Genomic DNA, 19,326 nt, shown 5'->3' with positions numbered 1-19,326 from the left:
TTGCTCCTGATATCCAGGCATCCCAATGTTTCGCAATGTGGTAGGCATGTCGGGTAAATGACACATCTGGTTTCCACCTTAGGGCTCTGAACCGTCTACGAGAATGCTTGGGTGTTAGCCCCATTCTGACTCTCGCCTTGGTTTTAAACAGTTCATACTGGTTCATTTGTTCCTTAGGCATTTCAGCTGCCACCTCAGCTAAGGGTCCACTGAGCTGTGGCCTCAGCTCTACCATGTATTGGTCTGTAGAGATGCTGTACCCAAGGCAGGCCCTTTCGAAATTTTCTAAGAAGGCCTTGGTATCATCGCCTGCCTTGTAGGTGGGGAACTTTCTGGGATGGGAAGTGGTACCTGGAGAAGGATTGCTAGGGTTTGTTGGTATATTCTGCTGAGCCTTTGCCTTCTCTATCTCCAGTGCATGCTTCCTCTCTTTTGCCTTCTCCTCCTCCACATGCTTCCTCTCCTTTTCCTTCACCTCCAGTTCTTTGGCCCTTGCCTCTATAGCTCTCCTGTGGGCAGCCTCTTGGTTCTTTTCTACCTCCATAGCTCTCCTGTGGGCAGCCTCTTGGTTTTTTGCTGCCTCTTTTGGTGCCTCCATTTCTCTCCTGTGGGTAGCTTCTAGGGCTTTTTCTGCCTCTTTCGCTGCCTCCAGTCTGGCTAACTCCAATTTGTGTTGTGTCTTGGTTTCTGTCATCTTTGCCTCTCTGTTTTTAACTAACTTTACACCCACGAGTTAAAAACAAACAAAAAAAAAAAAACTTGGCTTGTAAAATTTTGCTGTGCTGTAATAGGATAGCTATATTCTCTGATAGTGATAGTCAGCCTATAGAAAAATCCTTAAAAAAACCCAAAACAAAACCAAAAAAAAAACAAAAAAAACCCAACACCTTTGTCTCCAGGCTAATAGGCAGAAAACCCCTCTAGTTGCTCTTAGGTAAAAAACAACTTCAGGTCTGTGAAGACTTGTGAATTTCCCTGCAGGAGGTTAACTACCCTGCCTTTAGGTAGAGAAAACTCCAACTCACAAAAGACAATTCCCTTTTGTCTCTGCTCTGGCCCCCAAGCAGAGGAAAAAAAACCCTCTAATTGCTTTCAATTTAAAACCTGCTTTCCAGCAGCCCAAAGGAAAAAAACCTATTTCCTTTTCAAATCTGTGCTTCTGGTTCAAAAAAATCTCAAATTGATCTCAAAATGATTTCAAGTTAATCCCACCACTCTGCCACCATGTCAAGGTTCCTTCCCCACTCTGAACTCTAGGGTACAGATGTGGGGACCTGCATGAAAACCTCCTAAGTTTACTTTTACCAGCTTAAGTTAAAACTTCCCCAAGGTACAAACTATTTTACCTTTTGCCCTTGGACTTTCGCTGCCACCACCAAACGTCTAACTGGCATTATATTATTAGGAAAGAGTCCGTTTGAAAAGTCTTTCCCCCCAAAATCCTCCCAAACGTTACCCCCCCTTTCCTGGGGAAGGTTTGATAAAAAATCCTCACCAATTTGCATAGGTGAACACAAACTCAAACCCTTGGATCTTAAGAACAATGAAAAAGCAATCAGGTTCTTAAAAGAAGAATTTTAACTGAAGAAAAAAAAGTAAAAGAATCACCTCTGTAAAATCAGGATAGTAAATACCTTACAGGATAATTAGATTCAAAACATAGAAAATCCCTCTAGGCAAAACCTTAAGTTACAAAAAGACACAAAAACAGGAATATCCATTCCATTCAGCACAGCTTATTTTCTCAGCCATTTAAAGAAATCAGAATCTAAGGCATATCTAGCTAGATTACTTACTAAGTTCTAAGACTCCATTCCTGTTCTGTCCCCACCAAAAGCATCACACAGACAGAGAGAGAGGCTTTGTTTCTCCTTCCCCCCAGCTTTTGAAAGTATCTTGTCTCCTCATTGGTCATTTTGGTCAGGTGCCAGTGAGGTTATCCTAGCTTCTTAACCCTTTACAGGTGAAAGGGTTTTTCCTCTGGCCAGGAGGGATTTTAAAGGTGTTTACTCTTCCCTTTATATTTATGACAAGCCCCAACCATGTCTGCTTTCCTCCAGCCTTGCTCCCTACACAAGGAGCTGGGATGGGGTGTAGGAGCCACTACATTGCTAAGGGAATTCTCACGCCAGGGTTAAGACTGCTTTGCTTTGGTGGAGCGGCCCAGAGCAGCCTTAGCAAAGCCCAGGAAGTGGTCTAACAGTTTATATTCATTATCAGTGCGATTGCTCCCATGTAAGACTTTGGGTTACATGAAATGGCAAGATACAAACTCTTCACCACTACCAGAAGGATGCACTCTTAACACAGTCAGACTTTCGCCTTAAGATATTGGGACAAATGACACAGGAGCCTCCCTGAACTATATCAAAGGGATCACGAACAGTTTAGGGCCACCGTGCTGAATATTTTTCCCCCAATTTCTTTATTGCATCAAGACAGCCCTGGCAATCCAAACAATTTCCTCACTTAATGGAAATGGCAACCAAATGGGTGCAAGAATTCCAAGACAGCCGCACATCAAACTTAACTCCATGCAGGTTCTCAAACTTTTGCCCTGGTTCCTTTCAGTTGAATGCTAGAAACCCCCTGCACCTTACTTAACAAAGGAGAACACCTGATTTCATACTATAGATTTGCCATGCTTTAATTAACTGTGGTGCATCTGCTGCTGTAATTAACTAGTGATCAATAACCAGAAAGCTATTTTAAGATCAAGTAAATGCGAAATGAAATATCTAATGCATATTTAATCGGACTAGCAATTACTCTGTCATTAGACCTTGTGTTCCAATGGCTCTGGTAGTCCGTGTTACAGGTCATCGATAGATTAGTGAACAGGTACTCTCTGGGGCAAGGACTGTTTTCTTTATTATGCATTTGTTCAGTCCCAAGCACAAGGGGTATCTCATCTTGGATTAAGCCCCATCATGTTTCTGCAATAAGTAATAATAATTGAAGAGTGATTCACCTATAGAGAACTATATTGCACCTTACAGGCAGCTGTCCACCCATCAAAGACATACCAACAAAAGCACATTGGGAAAGATTCTGATCTCATCTGTGCCAGTATAAATTCAGAATATTTCCACTGACTTCAGCAGAGTTGCTTTGCATTTGCGTTGGTAACTGAGATAAGATAAGCTCTGGGGTGAGGGTCCGTGGCCTGCATTGTGCAGGAGGTCAGACTAGATGATCATAATGGTCCCTTCTGACCTTAATATCTATGAATAAAAGCATTCAAAAATACTCCTGCTCTCAATTTTCAAAGCAGTCTCAGGCATCTCACAAATCAATCCATGCTTTTCTCACATGCACCTTCCTGTTAGGGACTTGTACGGTTTCAGAGACCACAAAGCAAAGGCCACTATTCTTGGGCTGATTAGTTAATTATTCAAAATGCATCTGTGTGCATGAAGGAACAACCAGCCCAAGGAGCAAGAACAGCACTAATTACAGATAACATGAAAATTGTTTCCATGGTAAGTCTATAAAAGTAATTAACTCATTAACCTCACTCCTAGACACTTGCTCATGCAAGGAGGATCAACTTGCATTTCATTGTCACTGAAGGACACTAACAACATCATCAGGAGATCAATGGGCTCTAACCAAATTAATTAACCCCAGAATGCCAGTGGAATGATAAAAGCACGTGCATCATAAGGATTCCTAGAGCAAAACACAGAGTTCACTACAGCAGCCTTCCTCTAACAAATCTTATACAACAGCACCAAGCTTAGGCTTTCTTCACACTGAGGATTTACCCTGATTACAGCCAGCTACACCAGCGCAAGCAGATAGCAGCTTTGCTCATCTATACTATTTGCATTGGTGGAAACAAGCTGCACTGGTGCAAATCATGGCTTATGGTGCTTTTGCCCTGTCTGGACTGGAGGTTATACCAATGCAGCTGTGACTATGGCCACCAGGGTCATAAATTGAGGCAAATTCCCCAGCATACACATGGCCTAAATTTAGAAGAACTAGAAAGTCATGTGGGTCAATAAATGCCTAGCAAGACTGTGAGGGATGGAAGAGAAGAGTTTGTAAAAAAAAAAAAAAAAAAAAAACCCCGCAAACAAACAAACAAACCAACAAACAAACAAGGAGTTAAAGGGGACTCCAAATCAATGTGAAATAGGAAATGCTGGTCTATATAAATCATTACCATCAACAATAGGATAGAGAGTACATGGGTGGTATCTCAAGGGTTACAAGCTCAGAGGTGGCCTCTATATATTTATATGTCTGACTGCACACTGTGCTGAGGTTTTACCCTCTTCTCAACCTAGGATATCTGAAATCTCCTTCCAAGTCTCCAGTCGTTTGCACATGTGGGGAGGAGACCTTCATAAAAAGCCATCTTCCAAATGCAGTAGCAGGAGAGTGAAGAATGAATTTTAATTAGAGCTGGGCCCAAGTTGTGATCCACAGTTCTGCCCCTTTGGACACTTGATGCTGTTCAGATCCAAGGTTCTGGTTCAGTCCCCATTTCTAAACAGAATTCTCTTCATTCATTTAATCTAGGTAAGGCCAAGCCAATCACTAAAGATCCCTTATGTGAGTCCATGTCTGGTCCTCACCCAACTTTCCCCTGGCTATTGAGCAGGGAAGCCAAAGCTAGGGCAAGGTTGGGATGGTTTTTGTGCCACCACCTGTAGCAGTTTTCTTTTAATATTTTTGGAAACGTTCTCCTTTCATGGGCTTGCCCATTGAAAACAGCTGCTCATTTGTCTGCTTCCACCAGTTGGTGTGTCAAATCACTACAAAAACCAAAATGTAGCTTTAAAGAGAATTGTTTTTGGTGAGCACCACTGGGTGCCCTGGGAACCCTGCATTTGTGACTCAAATCCCTGACACATCCCTCTTGGCACGGTCCCAGGGCATTGGCCACACGCAGCTGGCTGATTCTTGGCACCATCCACCTTCACAGCTTCAGTCCCATCACAATAGTCATTAGCAGCGCTTTGTGTTGCTTCACACCATCTGTTGTGGATTAACCTTTTTTAAAGACTCCGCCTTCGTTGGAATGGTGGGATTATGTTACCACTTCAGAGGCTGGGCTCTAGTATTTCAGAGCAACAGGCAGCTCCCATGCTCGCTGGATCCAGCCACAGGAGAAGCAGATACCTACACCTGCTTATTAGAATTGTGCAAAGAAACAAAACTCATGGCTGGCAATATTGATATGTTAGTGACTTAATTTAATAGGCACCTGGTGGATAGCGAAAGGGAATTTAGACAGATTAATAAACCTCACAACGCTCCCTGTGATGTAGGTATTGCACTAATGTTCCAGTGAGGCCGAGGGGTGAAGGGCTACACTGGGGCTGTGAATGCCATGTTTGGAGGAGGACTTCCTGTGCCCTAGTGGTAACAGAGGGCAGCATCATGACTGTGGAGGAATTTGTGCTCCCAGAGGTACCTGGAGAGCACACAGAGCAGCAGTCAAAGGTCATCTGCTCCCCACTATGCCCTTCCAAGTTAGTCCTTGATGCTGCATACTGAGTTAGGGTCATTACCCAGTCACTGTACTACCCACTTACAGTCAAGCTCCTCCGTGGCGCTCTTCAGCCTTAGAAATCCAAATTATGAGGCACTTGGGAGGCACTGGAGAGAAAGAACCTTCTGACACTCTCTTTGCTCTAGGGCACCTGCCATAATTTAGCCCTGAGTGATCTGCCCCAAGGTCACACAGCAAATAAGGGACAGAACTGGGTACAGAATCAGGAACTCTGATGCTGGGTTCCATGCTCCAATCCCAAGAAAATGCTCACTTGACTAATCTAAGCGGAGACCCAGTGATCACAGAGGGCAGTATGGTTCTACCTTGGGGGCCAGACTGCCAAGTGCTGAGCACCAGAGCTGGAACTAGATTTTCAAAAGACCACGATGCCCATATAGCCACTTAAATAAAAGGGCCAGATTGTCAAGGAGTGCTTGGCCCATAGTCACTCCCATCCCAACCCCTCTGGCCAGCATTTCAGAAGAGTGCAGCAGCCAATGGAGCGGGCTCTTTTGAAAATCTGGCTCCAAAACAACATTGTCATTAGTTCTTGCCTTTTCTTCATACTGTGGTAAACCCAGGACAAACAGCTACAAAAAAGGAAGGCATAGTAATTAGTCCCAGGGGATTAAAAGGCCTCTCCCTGTTCTCAGAGGAGCACTGGGGGAAATAAAGTTCAGCTGAAAAAGGGGTTGCTAGGGAGCTAATTAGGTTCAGCTGACTCCAACTGCTGGAGACCTTTTTAAACCCTTTGGGTGCAGGGAAGGGGAGAGGATGAGAGAAGCTACCAGTAGGTTAAGGGCAGCAAGACACAGACCCCTTCCAGAAGGAAGGCTGCACTCCCTCCCCAGAAGGGAAGGAAAGCAAGTACAGGGGACTGATCAGGGAAAGGAATAACCAGACCCTGTGCTACCTGTAAGGATTTGCCTTGCCCAAGCCGGTGTGTCCAAGGCTAAAAAGGACTGAGTCTGATGAGGAGAACAAGGTACTTTGCCACAATACAAAAAGAAATTGAAAGATTCAGTATAATTAGTTCATGTGAATGTGCTCTCACTCTGGCTTCACGCAGTTGACTTCAATGGGGAGTTATTCCTGATTTACACCAGTGTAACTGAGCATAGAGTCAAACCCATTGTGTCTTCACTACAGAGCTAACTCAGGCAATCAGCACTCAGGCTGGCCAAGTCCTACCTGAGTTACTGTGTCGTGACTGATGTGACACTCACCTGTGATGCTAGGACTACTGGGGGCACATCCCATGGTAATTTGGGCTACAGTAAGCTGAGCTGCTCTGTGATTCTTTCTCAGAACATGTCCGCCCTTCTGGACACATGACGGGAACTGTAGGAAGGCACTGGAGAGCTATCAGCACTCAGTTAGCCAGCATCCTTATTGAAAAGTGAGTGAGTTACTCTCCCGAGTGAAAGTGGCATCTGAACTCTAGCCTATACCAGTAGCTGGGCCAGCTAGCCTGACATGAAAGTACCACTAAACTCTTGAGAGACTTGAGTGTTTGGGCAATAGCCAGGTGAGGAGCAATATCCATGTAAGAGCCTGGGTTACTCTGCAGTGAAGACAGACCCTTATATTTCGTGAAGAGTTAATATTAAGTTTCTTTGGAAAGAGAATTCAGTTTGCGTGCAGGTGCACCCAAGCATGCCCTTTCCATGGATGTGGTTGTGTGCTTTTAATCCAAAACCTGCTCAGTGTGTTCCACTCTTCATAAAATAATTGCAAACACCACGCAAAGCACGGTGCCACTTTTTTCCTTCCTGCCCATTGTGCTCTCTAGTCTCCCGCAGACTCTAATGCAAGATGCCATAGGAAAGGACACAAACTTGACACTTATCCCTGAATAGAGCCAACTCTCCCCTATCATTAATTTTGCTCAAGCATGCGCTCTCTCTCTAAAGAGCTAACCTCATTTGCCTGGTAATCCTAGTGTACACAGGTCATTCAGCTCTCCTTTTTGTGACAGTTAGTGTAGTACAAATAACTGTTGCGTTCAGAGTCATTCAATAAAATAAAATCCTTATCCATTTTCTTGCTGTACTCCAGCTGAGTTGTATCTAATAGACAAAAGGAAGAAGAGAAGAACATTAATAACTATTGATTTAAACAAATGTGCTTACTTTATCAGATGGCAGTTATAAAGGGCTCCCTACACAGACACCGCTGTCCTCACATTGAGTAAATGGCTGCCTACAGGTCAGAAGGCTTAACTCGAGGTTTAGTAGAAATGCTGATACATGGGAACTTTTCACTCTTGTAGTCATAATAAAAATGTGGCTCGTCAACATGATCAAGAATTGACTCTTTCTGGCTAATGTCTATCTTGAGCGTGTGTTTTCAGTGGCTACCAGATATTTAAGAATGAAAGGGACAGATTGTTTTCCCCAAGTCCATGTGCAGAGAAGATCCCCCATGTGGCCGGAATTGGGCAGAAGTCACCTGGATCTATGGTATCAACTCACTCTGGACCCTGTGGAGCACCACAGCAGGTGCGGGGTCAGGAAGGACATACATTACTAGGGGTAGAAGAAACAATGTTATTGGAGGAAAGAAGCTCTCCAAAACTTAATTGTGGGTGAAACTGTGGGATCAGGAGTTGGAGGTCAGTCCTGGTGTGAATATTGGTCTAAAGTGGGGCACTGCAGTAAAAATATTATTTGAAGATAATTATTTCCCCAACCACCTTCACTTCTATAAATTGAGAGCTACCAGAACGGCTGTGTTAGTCATTCTTGTGTTCAAATCTGTCAAAGAGAGGAAGCAAGTTGTCAACGACCATGCTGGGCACCCAAGCGGGCACGGCCATCTGCCAAGGAAGCGTTTTAAAAAAAGTTAATATTGGCTTTCCCAGCTAAAAAAAAGGCATGTTCAGGGATATTTTATGCAGTGCTTTTGGCAGAGAATGTTGCGTTTCACATGGAACAGGGTGAATCAGCGCGTTGACAACATTGGCATAGCTGGTTCTAAATAATTAATGAAATGGCTCACCTGAAAATGCAAAGCTTGTAACACTTTGGAAATGGGTTTTTTATGAGCTGGGTTTTTTCCCCTCTCACTTTGTTTGGTATGTAAACCACATAAATCATTTCATCATCCAGCAGCTACCATATTTTGGCTGATTTCCTCTAGGCAGCATCCGGTACCATTCATCGGCATATACTTTTTTCTGAATTGAGCCCTGTATTTGCAATTCATTTCCTCAAGGAGCAATTACTGGGGACTACTTTAAGACCTTGTCTACATACAAAAGTTGTACCACTTCAGCTTTACTTAGATTGTAAGCTCCTTGGGGCAGGGTCTATATTTTTGTTCAATGTTTGTACAGCACCTAGTACAATAGGGTTCTGGTTCACGATTAGGGTTACAACAATACAAATAATAAGTAAATAACAACAACAGTTGCAGTGGTACAACCTCTCTAGTGTAGGCAGTTATACTGGTATACCTGTACTTATATTGATATAAGCACTCTTATACTGGAATACAACTAATTTTTCTACATTGTTATACCAGTCTAACTGTGTCCACACTAGGACAAATCACAGTATAGTAAATAACACAAGGAAGATGCATAGCACTATATATCCTGCCACTGCTGTTGCCAGAGATTTTCTAGCCTGTTGCTGTTTAATGTGCAGTTTTCTTCACTTTTGCACGTGCAGACCTATGGTGCAGTGAATAGATATTTACAGTAAAATGAAAAGGAGACTCCCTGTCTTTCTGCTAGGGGGTGGACAGCAGTACTGGGAGTCTGTGCAAAATGCTATTATAAAGAGAGTAGCACACTGTGTGCACTCTCTCTCAGGGTATGTCTGATTTGTTCTTTCTTTGCTTGTTTAACCTGATTAAATAAATTCTTCAGCACTATCTCCCCTTGTTTTTTACTCAGATCAAGTTCTGTTCTCAGCTACGCACATGCTATATAAATCCTACCACAGTCCTTTGGGCTTTGCAAACCTATCTTGTCTGTCCAGCATTCAGCGCAAGTTAGAGCAGCCTCAGGCTCAAGGCTGCTCTATAACCTTTGCTCTATTTCTCATGGGCCCCATAGGGTCTGGGGACAGGGTACGATAGAGCCCTTATATCAGAAATAATCCAGCTGGGGAGAAGGCTCCCTGCACAAGGTAGTGTTCTCAGAGATCCCTTTCCTTCTATGTGAATGCGTAAAGGAGCAGTCACTGGGTAGTGATCGATCTATCAGGGATCGATTTATCACGTCTCGTCTAGTCTGTATGCATCCGATGTAGTGAGCTGTAGCTCATGAAACCTTATGCTCTAATAAATTTGTTAGTCTCTAAGGTGCCACATGTAGTCCTTTTCTTTTTACAGATACAGACTAACATGGCTGCTATTCTGTAACCTTTGTTTGTAGGGTAACTTGTTCACTAGTCAACACTGAGAAGTAATCATATGGGCTGCTGAATTTCTCTTTTAAAAATTTAAAAGCATGTTACAGAAATATGAAAAATATCTTCAAATCCCTCACTTTTAGTTTTGTAAATTCAAAAAAAAAAAAAAGTGTGTGTATACACTATTTACAAACTAGTTTGATCGTAAACTGGGACCTCATAACTAGATTTCAGCCTGGAGTGAATTTTTATAGCTGCTAAATTAATCCCCTCCTCCACTCGCAAATAGATTATTAGAATAGAAATCCTGAAATATTCATAACTGTAGCCATGTTAAAAGGCCCTCTAAATACCATGGCCATGGTAAGCACCCATATTTTAAAAGATAAGGTCAGGCTTCAACATTTCTGGTCCACACACTTGATTTACGTAGCTGCCCTGGATACTTATTTCTATTGTGTTGCTAAGATATGAGCCACACATTTTTAAATCAGACGAAGGTTTTTAACCATCAGAGGAGTGAAGTTTTGGAATAGCCTTCCAAGAGAAGCAGTGGGGGCAAAAGATCTATCTGGCTTTAAGATTCTACTCGATAAGTTTATGGAGGAGATGGTATGATGGGATAATGGGATTTTGGTAAGTAATTGATCTTTAAATATTCAGGGTAAATAGGCCAAATCCCCTGAGATGGGATATTAGATGGATGGGATCTGAGTTACTATAGAAAATTCTTTCCTGGGTATCTCGCTGGTGAATCTTGCCCATATGCTCAGGGTTTAGCTGATCGCCATATTTGGGGTCGGGAAGGAATTTTCCTCCAGGGCAGATTGGAGAGGCCCTGGAGGTTTTTCGCCTTCCTCTGTAGCATGGGGCATGGTTGACTTGAGGGAGGCTTCTCTGCTCCTTGAAGTCTTTGAACCATGATTTAAGGACTTCAATAGCTCAGACATGGGTGAGGTTTTTCATAGGAGTGGGTGGGTGAGATTCTGTGGCCTGCGCTGTGCAGGAGGTCGGACTAGATGATCAGAATGGTCCCTTCTGACCTTAGTATCTATGAATCTATAAATAGCCTGATTAGAGTGTGATTCAGGCACAATTTATGTCACCCAAGCATTGAAGCTCCTTCCAGATAAAGCCTGGATCCTTCTAAAAGAAAAATCCTGATCACAATGAGGTGATTTACATGGAGGCAATGATTGCCAAGACTTTCAAAGCAGCTCTCCTGTCAGGGTGGAAGTGGCTAAATGAAGCATTTTAGAGGCTGAGGCATCAATTTTATATTTTAATAGAGAAAAAAGTAAAATAATTAACTCTACAGCTGTACTTGTGGGTTTTTTAAAGTTATTAATTCAAGGGGGGGCATGTAAAATGGATCATTGGCAAATAAATCATTCTGTTACTCATCATTGCATGCGGCACCAACCTCAAAAGCCTCTTTACAGTCTTCAGTGTACACTCTTCAAAGATTTAATAAATTAAATTAATCTTACAGCCTTACCATTACCTGCCCAGCTGTCATTCAAGAGTAGCTTAGCTCCCCATTTCCAAGAGCCCCGTTTTTGCAGAGTAAAATTTTAAATGAAAATGTCCTTCTAGATGATGATAGGAAGGATTTGCTCCCAAAGCAGGTTCCATGAAGGCACTAACCGCATATAAAATTGACAGGTTTCAGAGTAGCAGCTGTGTTAGTCTGTATTCGCAAAAAGAAAAGGAGCACTTGTGGCACCTTAGAGACTAACAAATTTATTAGAGCATAAGCTTTCGTGACTCACGAAAGCTTATATAAAATTGAGGAGCATTTAAATTCCATGCCAGGCCATCAAATTCTGCTCCCAGGCATGTGGGCTAGCCATTAGGAGAGGTTGCTAAGAGATGCGATTCTTAAGTTCTATTCCCAACTCTGTCACTGACTCAGTCATGGGGTAAGTCATTTACCCACTCTCTGCCATTTAGCCATCTGTAAAATGACTATAATCACATTTACCTACCTCAAAGGGATATAATGAGGGTTGCTGTTTATGAAACACTTGGAGTCCCTCAGAAAAGAGGCAGCACTAGGAGAATAATGCATTTATTGCTTTCCTGGCTCTTCCAGTTTTTTTTAATTCATTATGGGTTGAACTAAAACTGAAATTTTTGAAAACATTTTTAAAAAACCATTTCAGTTTGGCCCAAAGCAAAACATTTCATCTTGATTCGGAGCCTTTTTTTTAAAAAAAGTATTTTTAATTTTTAAAAAATAAAGAAAATATTGATGGCTGCTCTGTGGTGCCACTGGCGTCCGCTCCAAAGGATCACAACCGTGAATTAGATCCAGGAAGGCTTGTCCGTGTCTCTCTGTCCAGAGGTCTTGGAGGGAAAGGAGGTCTAGATTAAGGCAGTAGTGGGGGGAGGCAAGTAGAAGCAAGAGGATTTTTTTTCCAGTATAAGAACATAGGGCCAGATCCACAACTCGTGTATACTGGCATAGCTCTGCTGACTTCAGTGCAGCACCATTGATTCCCACCAGCTGAGTATCTGGCTTACAGAGAACAGGAAGCGATTCTTGTAACCATTTCAATGATTAGTGTTTTGTGAAGCTCACTTACAAGAAACTAGTGCCCTCCCAAAGCACACAATAGCATGCTCTCCCTTAAAACTCTGGACTGAAATGTTCAAAGCTGTCTAAGAGCTGTGGATGCCCATGTCCCATTCATTTAGAAGGAGATTTAAGAATGTTGTTATATAATAACAGCTTGAATAGGAATTGGGTATCCCACTCACCTTTGTGGCTTTGATGTGTTTATATGCTAGCTAAATGAATACATACGGTGACAAGTCTTCATAGGATTAATTAGTACGTACAATGGTGTACATAATACATTACAAATATATTGACGTGCATAATGCAAGGCATTTTGTAATTGGGATACCCATTGCTGATACTCTGCTGTATGGTATTATAGATGTAAAATAATGAAATGAACAGTATACAGACTGTCAAAGCCCTCCAAAGGTTAATATTTTAATAGGGAAAGATCCTCACAAGCCATTAACTGATTGTGCCCGTTTCCTTTGAAACATATGTGCTCCTCAAAACTGTAAAACTAATCAAGCTCTTAATTGTTAATTGAAACAGCCTTGATATTTGATGTACAAAGTTCCCTTTAAATATGAACCTTGCTCTATTACTACTTTATCCAGATTTCTTGTATCTGCTATGCAAAAAGATGCTAATATATGCTAATAAGCTGGAGCCACTAAGAAAGGACTTTAAAATGGAATGTTTTAATTTTGAAAAATCATGCACCTTCCACAGGCTAACAATTCAGCACAATAGATTTACATTAAGCTTAAGAGTTTTCCAGCATTTTAATTATATTGTTTTAGCAGCAGTTGATGCTCAAAAATGTGATGGGTCCCACAAGACTTAAGAAAACAATAACAGCAAAGAAAAAAAAACCCACTGGCAAGAGAGAGCTTGGGATTGTCCCCTAGTGTCTCAATGTTAAAGAAATGTCTGGAGGTGGGCAGGAAATAGTTCTCCCCACATCTAAGCTGAGAAGATCCCTCCAGATCCCTACACAAGATTACAGAAAAGCTTAAAAAAAAGACTACCCCAAGGAATCCATTGCAGGTTTTACACTGGCAAATCCAAAGAGCTAATGGAAACATGAAACCTTTGTTGACATGAAATGAGTTGCGAGTCCTCTGCAGCTTTTGGGAGTTGGTCTTTAGCGCTATCCTCACACTTGAATAGTTAGTTACTTTAACTCTGAGCCTCAGTAAATTAATTCACAGAGGGGCCAGCCACTTGCATTCACTACCTTCTTAGAAGACTAGTTGTGAGGTCCAGCTGCCCCTGTGCTGGGCCCCAGGCGTGGCTGTTGTTAAATCTTGCCAGTGGTGGAGCATTCTAGGGTTTCTCAGGTCATATGTGATCCACACTGCATTGTGTGTCAGGCATGTGAGATTCAAGGTTCACTTAACCCAGCTCAGAGAAAACTGAACCCTGAAAGAAGCTCATCCAAGGAAGGGGAGATGGTTGGGAGAGAAGGGGGCAGTTGAGTTGGTACCAGGATCCAGGGAGAGTGTGCAAGACAGATCTATGCACATGGAAGGAGTCAGCAGGAGGGGGAATTTGCAAAGGCATAAGTAAGAGAATGAGGAAGAGAGCAGTGATGAGAACTGAGCCATATTAATGAAGAGAAGGGAAAATGGGGATTTTGGGTGTGATGAAAATATGACAGCAGTGAAAGTGTTTAATGTTTCAGCATTTACTTGTGTCAAGAAGAACCCACAGAGACAACTGTTTCCAACCACACTAGGTTCTGCAAACTCCGGCTGTCTCAGAGTTGCTGGTGCTGCTCAAGTACTGGAATGGATCACATACAGTGGTGCATCGGACTGGAGTCATGACCCATGTTCCCTCTAATTTTTGACAGGCCTTGTGCGCCAAAAATTTCTTCTGTGCAAATTGTTGTGCTTCTGTGCAAATGTTTGTGCACCCAGTGTTTCGCTGTGTGTGCGGGGTTTAGGATCTGTGTGCACACGCACAGCTTAGAGGGAACAGTGGTCATGACCTCACCTCTACACTTCTCTATGCCACCCTCATGACCACTGCAAACTTACTACTTACAGTCCACAGAACAGAAGGTTCTTTTCTACAGAGCTGGAATTGTAAAACCCTGCTGAGTTGCAGCTCCACTCCAAACACAATGGGAAATGTGTGAGAGCAAGAGAAATTACACCTCTGTGTTCCCCATTTGCAAAATTCACACACTATGGGGTAAAAATAGTTTAACAAAATGGTTTCATTGCACAACAAAATCTAGCAGCTTCCCTTAGCTTTGTTGAGGAGCAGCACTTGATTAATGCTGATTACAGAGGAGTTTACCTTCAGCTAGGCAGAGTCCTCCTAATGGTATGGCAACTTCCATGCTCTGAAACAGTTCTTAACAAGACAAAACTGTCTGGCCATTTATCACAATAAAGTGAGCCCAGTTTCACTTTTTGCTTAGCAAGATCTACTACATTCCCCACATTTGACTTGGTTCTGAGCTCTCCTGCAGCCAGAGGGACAAAGGGACCATGAAGCCAACTTATGCAGCCCCCGGAGAATAGCAGATAGCTGATTTAGGTAGCTCTGCACTACCTCCCCTACCCTCCTTGCACAGGCCCAGCATAGGAACATGCCAGGGAAATGGCTGAAGGCAGGAGGAGGCATGGTCCCACTGGTGGGAGCATAAAGCAGCTGTATGGGCTGCTCTAACATATGCTGGAGGCTGCACTAGCTCCAAAACCAACTGTTCTTGCCCCTTCTGCACTGCTCCTGAGGAGTGAAGCCCAGAATCCAGCCCAGTGACCTGTTATAAAGAAATCAAAGATCTAAAGGACTCCAGGGTTTAACCACATCTGGCAAAGGCAGCTGTCAAGAACAAACCAAGTAGAAATAAACAGACAACTGAGGTGAGCTGGGGAACGATTAAACAACTTCACGCAGCAAAGGTGGAGAATGTCACAGACCATTTAGTGCAGCACGCTGATTGCCATGATTTATTTCAGCCTGCAGACGTAAAAATAGGCTGATGGAGAAGCAAGTTTAATGGAGACACTGCTAAATTTTGATTGATTGCTCTGTTTACTGGATAGTCAAAGGTAACTTACACCATGCTCTTAAGTTTTGGTGGCTACTGTCCCGTGAATATTACAATGATGTGGCATTTCACTATTGCAAATATAAACTGTGATATTTTCCCACCTACCTTCTGCAGAACATTTACAGGAATGGGAAAGCACTCCACTGTCATTAATCTGACAGCTAATTAGAAGGTTTAAAATAAAATACAGCCATAGTGAAGCAACACAATATCATACACCCGCTCTATGAAGAGTCATTGCTGATGGAAGCAAAAATGCAAACATAAAACCAAACCGAACTCTGAGTTCTTAAGACACAAACCTGCAGACATGCACGGAGTCAGTGCAACTACTCCCAAGAGTTAAGTCACTCAGATACTCAAACGTTTGTGGGATTGGGTTCCTTAATTCTGGAAATGTGTAAACATGGTATATGATATGTTAAATATGAGATATGTGCCATAAGTCATTATGGAACTTACAGTAAAGAACTGTGACATTCCCAAGGGTGCAATCTGAACTGCTGGACTGCAGTGTCCCCTTAGCTCTCCAGCCTGTGATGCCTTTTACACTGCTTTGCTGGTGAACAGCCACCCCTCCGGGCTCTGCACACACACACAGACACTAGCATGTAAAATCACTCCCAGCTGAGTACGTGAATGCTATGCCTAGCCATCCATGAATTACATACAGGGCAACACCCACATATCCCCAGTTCAGCCTTGCTCCCCAGAAATGTGCATCTTATACTGCTCTGTATTCTCCTGGATAGTGTATGCTCATAGTAAGTCCATCATTCCAACACTGGGTAATGATTACGCACCAGCCTTGTTTATCAAATAGAGGTTCTCAAACACTTCAATCAAAACACAATGGTTTAGATCAATGGTTCTCAACCAGGGTTATGCAGAAGTCTTCTGGGGCGGTGGATATTTGCCTAGTTTTAAAACAGGCTACATAAAAAGCACTAGCAAAGTCAGTACAAACTAAAATTTCATACAGACAATGACTTGTTTATGCTGCTCTATATACTATACTCTGACATATTAGTACAATATTTATATTGCAATTGGGTTTTTTTTTATAACTATATGGTAAAAATGAGAAAGTAAGCAATTTTTCAGTTATAGTGTGCTGTGGCATTTTTTTAAGTCTGATTTTGTAAGCAAGTAGTTTTTAAGTGAGGTGTAACTTGGGGGTATGCACAAAAAATCAGACTCCTGAAAGGGGTATGGTAGTCTGGAAAGGTTCAGAACCACTGGTTTAGATAAAACAATAAAACAAGTTTATTAACTGTAATAAGGCATACAAGTCAGAATTGGTTACAAAAGAAATAAAAAGATAAAACCACAAGGTAATACCCAGATGAATTAAAAAACAAAATGTCTCTCTCACCATAAGCTGTAACAATTCACAGGCTGGATTCAATGTTCTTCAGTTAGTTGTTAGTGTCATGAGCAGAGAGATGGGAAGAGAAGAGAGGGGTCCTGTGAAGGTCACTTTATCTTATTTTTATATCTTCCTCCTCTCTTTGAAGTTAAACCCCCACAGGGATGGAGACAAACAGTCCCATGTATGTGAGATTTGAACCTGTAGCTGGGATGAAATGTAAATTTCTTGTTTACACTTCCCTGTTGCTGAAGAATGGTTGCTTAAGTAAGTGATAGCCCTCTTGACTTGTTGATCCCTGTCTGGGATTGTTTGTGTGTCTTTGTCTCTGAAAACTTGTTTGTGGGTTTTACCCAGAACTACAACATATTTCTGTAACAATCACATAGCAAAATCTAATAATTTTACATGACGTTACACACATTTCAATAGGATAATAATATTCAGCAGATTATGTGTTTTCAAATGATACCTCGCAAGGCATACTTTGTACAAAATATATCAGAACCATATAAAAGTGGTGAACATGGGGTACAGGGTGTCTTAAGCACTAATCACCCTTCCCTAGTGTAAGGACTTTGGTCCAGATCCTCAAAGGATCTGCCTAAATATCTTACACACACACACACACTTCCTGATGCCTTAAAGTCATTTTCAGTAGCAACTTTCTTGGCAATTTTTGAGTCTGTGTAGCATATCCAGTATCATTAAACTAAACTTGGCTTGGAACCAGATGCTCTCAGAAGAATTTACAAAGCAAACTGCTAAAAGGCATTTAACAGCATGCAGTAGCCAATTAAGTGCTGCATTATTTAGAATATATTACAAAGAATAATTGCATTTTTTTTAAAGAGATGGTTTTTTTACTCTCCTTTGGGTCTGTGAACTATTTTAGGTTTTGACTGCTGAGAGAGTAAAAACATCCCAACCTTTGTAGTAACAAAACACTGCCTGTTATCAACTATATCATGATTCACAGGGAAAACTGCATAACTTGAATGTTATTTCAATTCATGTTTATTAATTAAAATAAACATGCATTAGCTGAAGATAACAAACATACTGTCAGGAAATCAGCTTGATAGCCTAGCCAGCAGAGGCAGCAATATATAGTATATGTTAGATTTTTTAAGAGATTGCAACTAAAAAAGATGCTTTAAAAAAAAAAAAAAAACCTTTAAGGCCCTGATCCTGCAATTGACAGTGCATAAGTGCAGTAGTCCATCCATGAATGTGTACTGCAGAAGCAGCCTGTCATAGACCAGGACCCTATTGTGCTACAAACAGAACAGAGAGAGAGTTCCTGCCCCAAAGAGCTTGCAATCCACATACTACTGAATGCAATTTGGGAGCTTAGTGCCTGATTAGTGCACTGTGGGACAAACATTAGGCAACCAGAGCTATTCTCCTAACTGCATGTCCTTCACTAGATTGCGAGCAGAGTTGGGCAAATAATTTATAATTAATAAGGTAGTCAATGAATTTTGCCTCCCTTTTTGTTCACACCAGTTGGAAATGGATTCATTATTTGAAATTAGTTGTGCAATTCCTGATCAGAAAAACATCCACTTGTAGATTGTTGCAGCTACTCCAAATTTGCACTTGGGGCTGTGTAACTAGCCAGTGCAAGTTGCTTGGCCTAGCTTCTGACTGGTGAATTTGTGCAGATTATTGAACAGCATCATGAATTTGGGAGAACCTAGCTAAGTGTCAGATTTGCAGTCTGGGCTGTTGGCTAGTTGTGAGGTTAGAAGTTGGCTTTCAGGAAATATTCATTTTCTCGAAGTTGTGCTAATGGAGCCCATTAACTAGAATGTTCACAGAAGCAACCACAAACACAAGCAAAGCGATGACTGGAACAAGATTGAGAGGAGTGATACATGCTGTCCCTGCAGTTTATAGGCCAAGAGCCTGGACATGTTGAGGGACAGACCCAGGTTCAATGACATGTATATCAATACTCCACTCACGGACCCAGATTAAAAGTCCATTCAAATCGGTGGGAGTCTGTCCCTTGACATCACTGGGCTTTGGATCAGGCCCCGGGTCTTCCAAAAAGGTGCACAATCTGCTAAGAGCAGAGAATTGCAAAGGGCAACTCACGTTTTAAATTGGAAACAAGAGAGCCAAGTGCCTATTAACGGTAATGCTGAAAGTTTTTCCATCCGTTACCCCTTTAGCAGAGAGCCTTTTTCAGCAACAGGCCACTCCAACCCTCCCCACAGGTATGATGGGCTGCAGCGGGTCCCCACCAGGATGCAGAGAGCTCAGTGCCTCATGCTCACTGCTCCTGCAAACACCCTGATAAGCCTCATGCCAGAGGAGTCAAAGGCCAAGCTGTTGGAATTGCCTGACCTGAGAATGGCCCCGGGGGGGGGGATGTTGTCGGCGGAAGTAGTGAGGGGAAAGAGAGCTGGCCTTGGGGTGCAGGAGTGTATGTGATGGGGA

General features: G+C 42.3%; 1 protein-coding gene across 1 annotated transcript in view; it reads right to left on the bottom strand.

Annotated features, from left to right (window-relative positions):
• Positions 1 to 3,908: 3,908 nt before the first annotated feature.
• MAPK9 (mitogen-activated protein kinase 9) overlaps positions 3,909 to 19,326 on the bottom strand; it is a 104,197-nt gene continuing 88,779 nt past the window's right edge. Inside the window, exon 13 of the transcript XR_005294326.2 lies at positions 3,909 to 7,578. The gene's annotated coding sequence lies outside the window, so the exon portion shown is untranslated. The remainder of the gene's footprint in view (positions 7,579 to 19,326) is intronic.

This window comes from Dermochelys coriacea, chromosome 8 (genome assembly GCF_009764565.3).
Source record: "Dermochelys coriacea isolate rDerCor1 chromosome 8, rDerCor1.pri.v4, whole genome shotgun sequence".
Lineage (NCBI taxonomy): Eukaryota > Metazoa > Chordata > Testudines > Dermochelyidae > Dermochelys > Dermochelys coriacea.
This window is presented reverse-complemented; position numbering and strand designations above follow the sequence as displayed.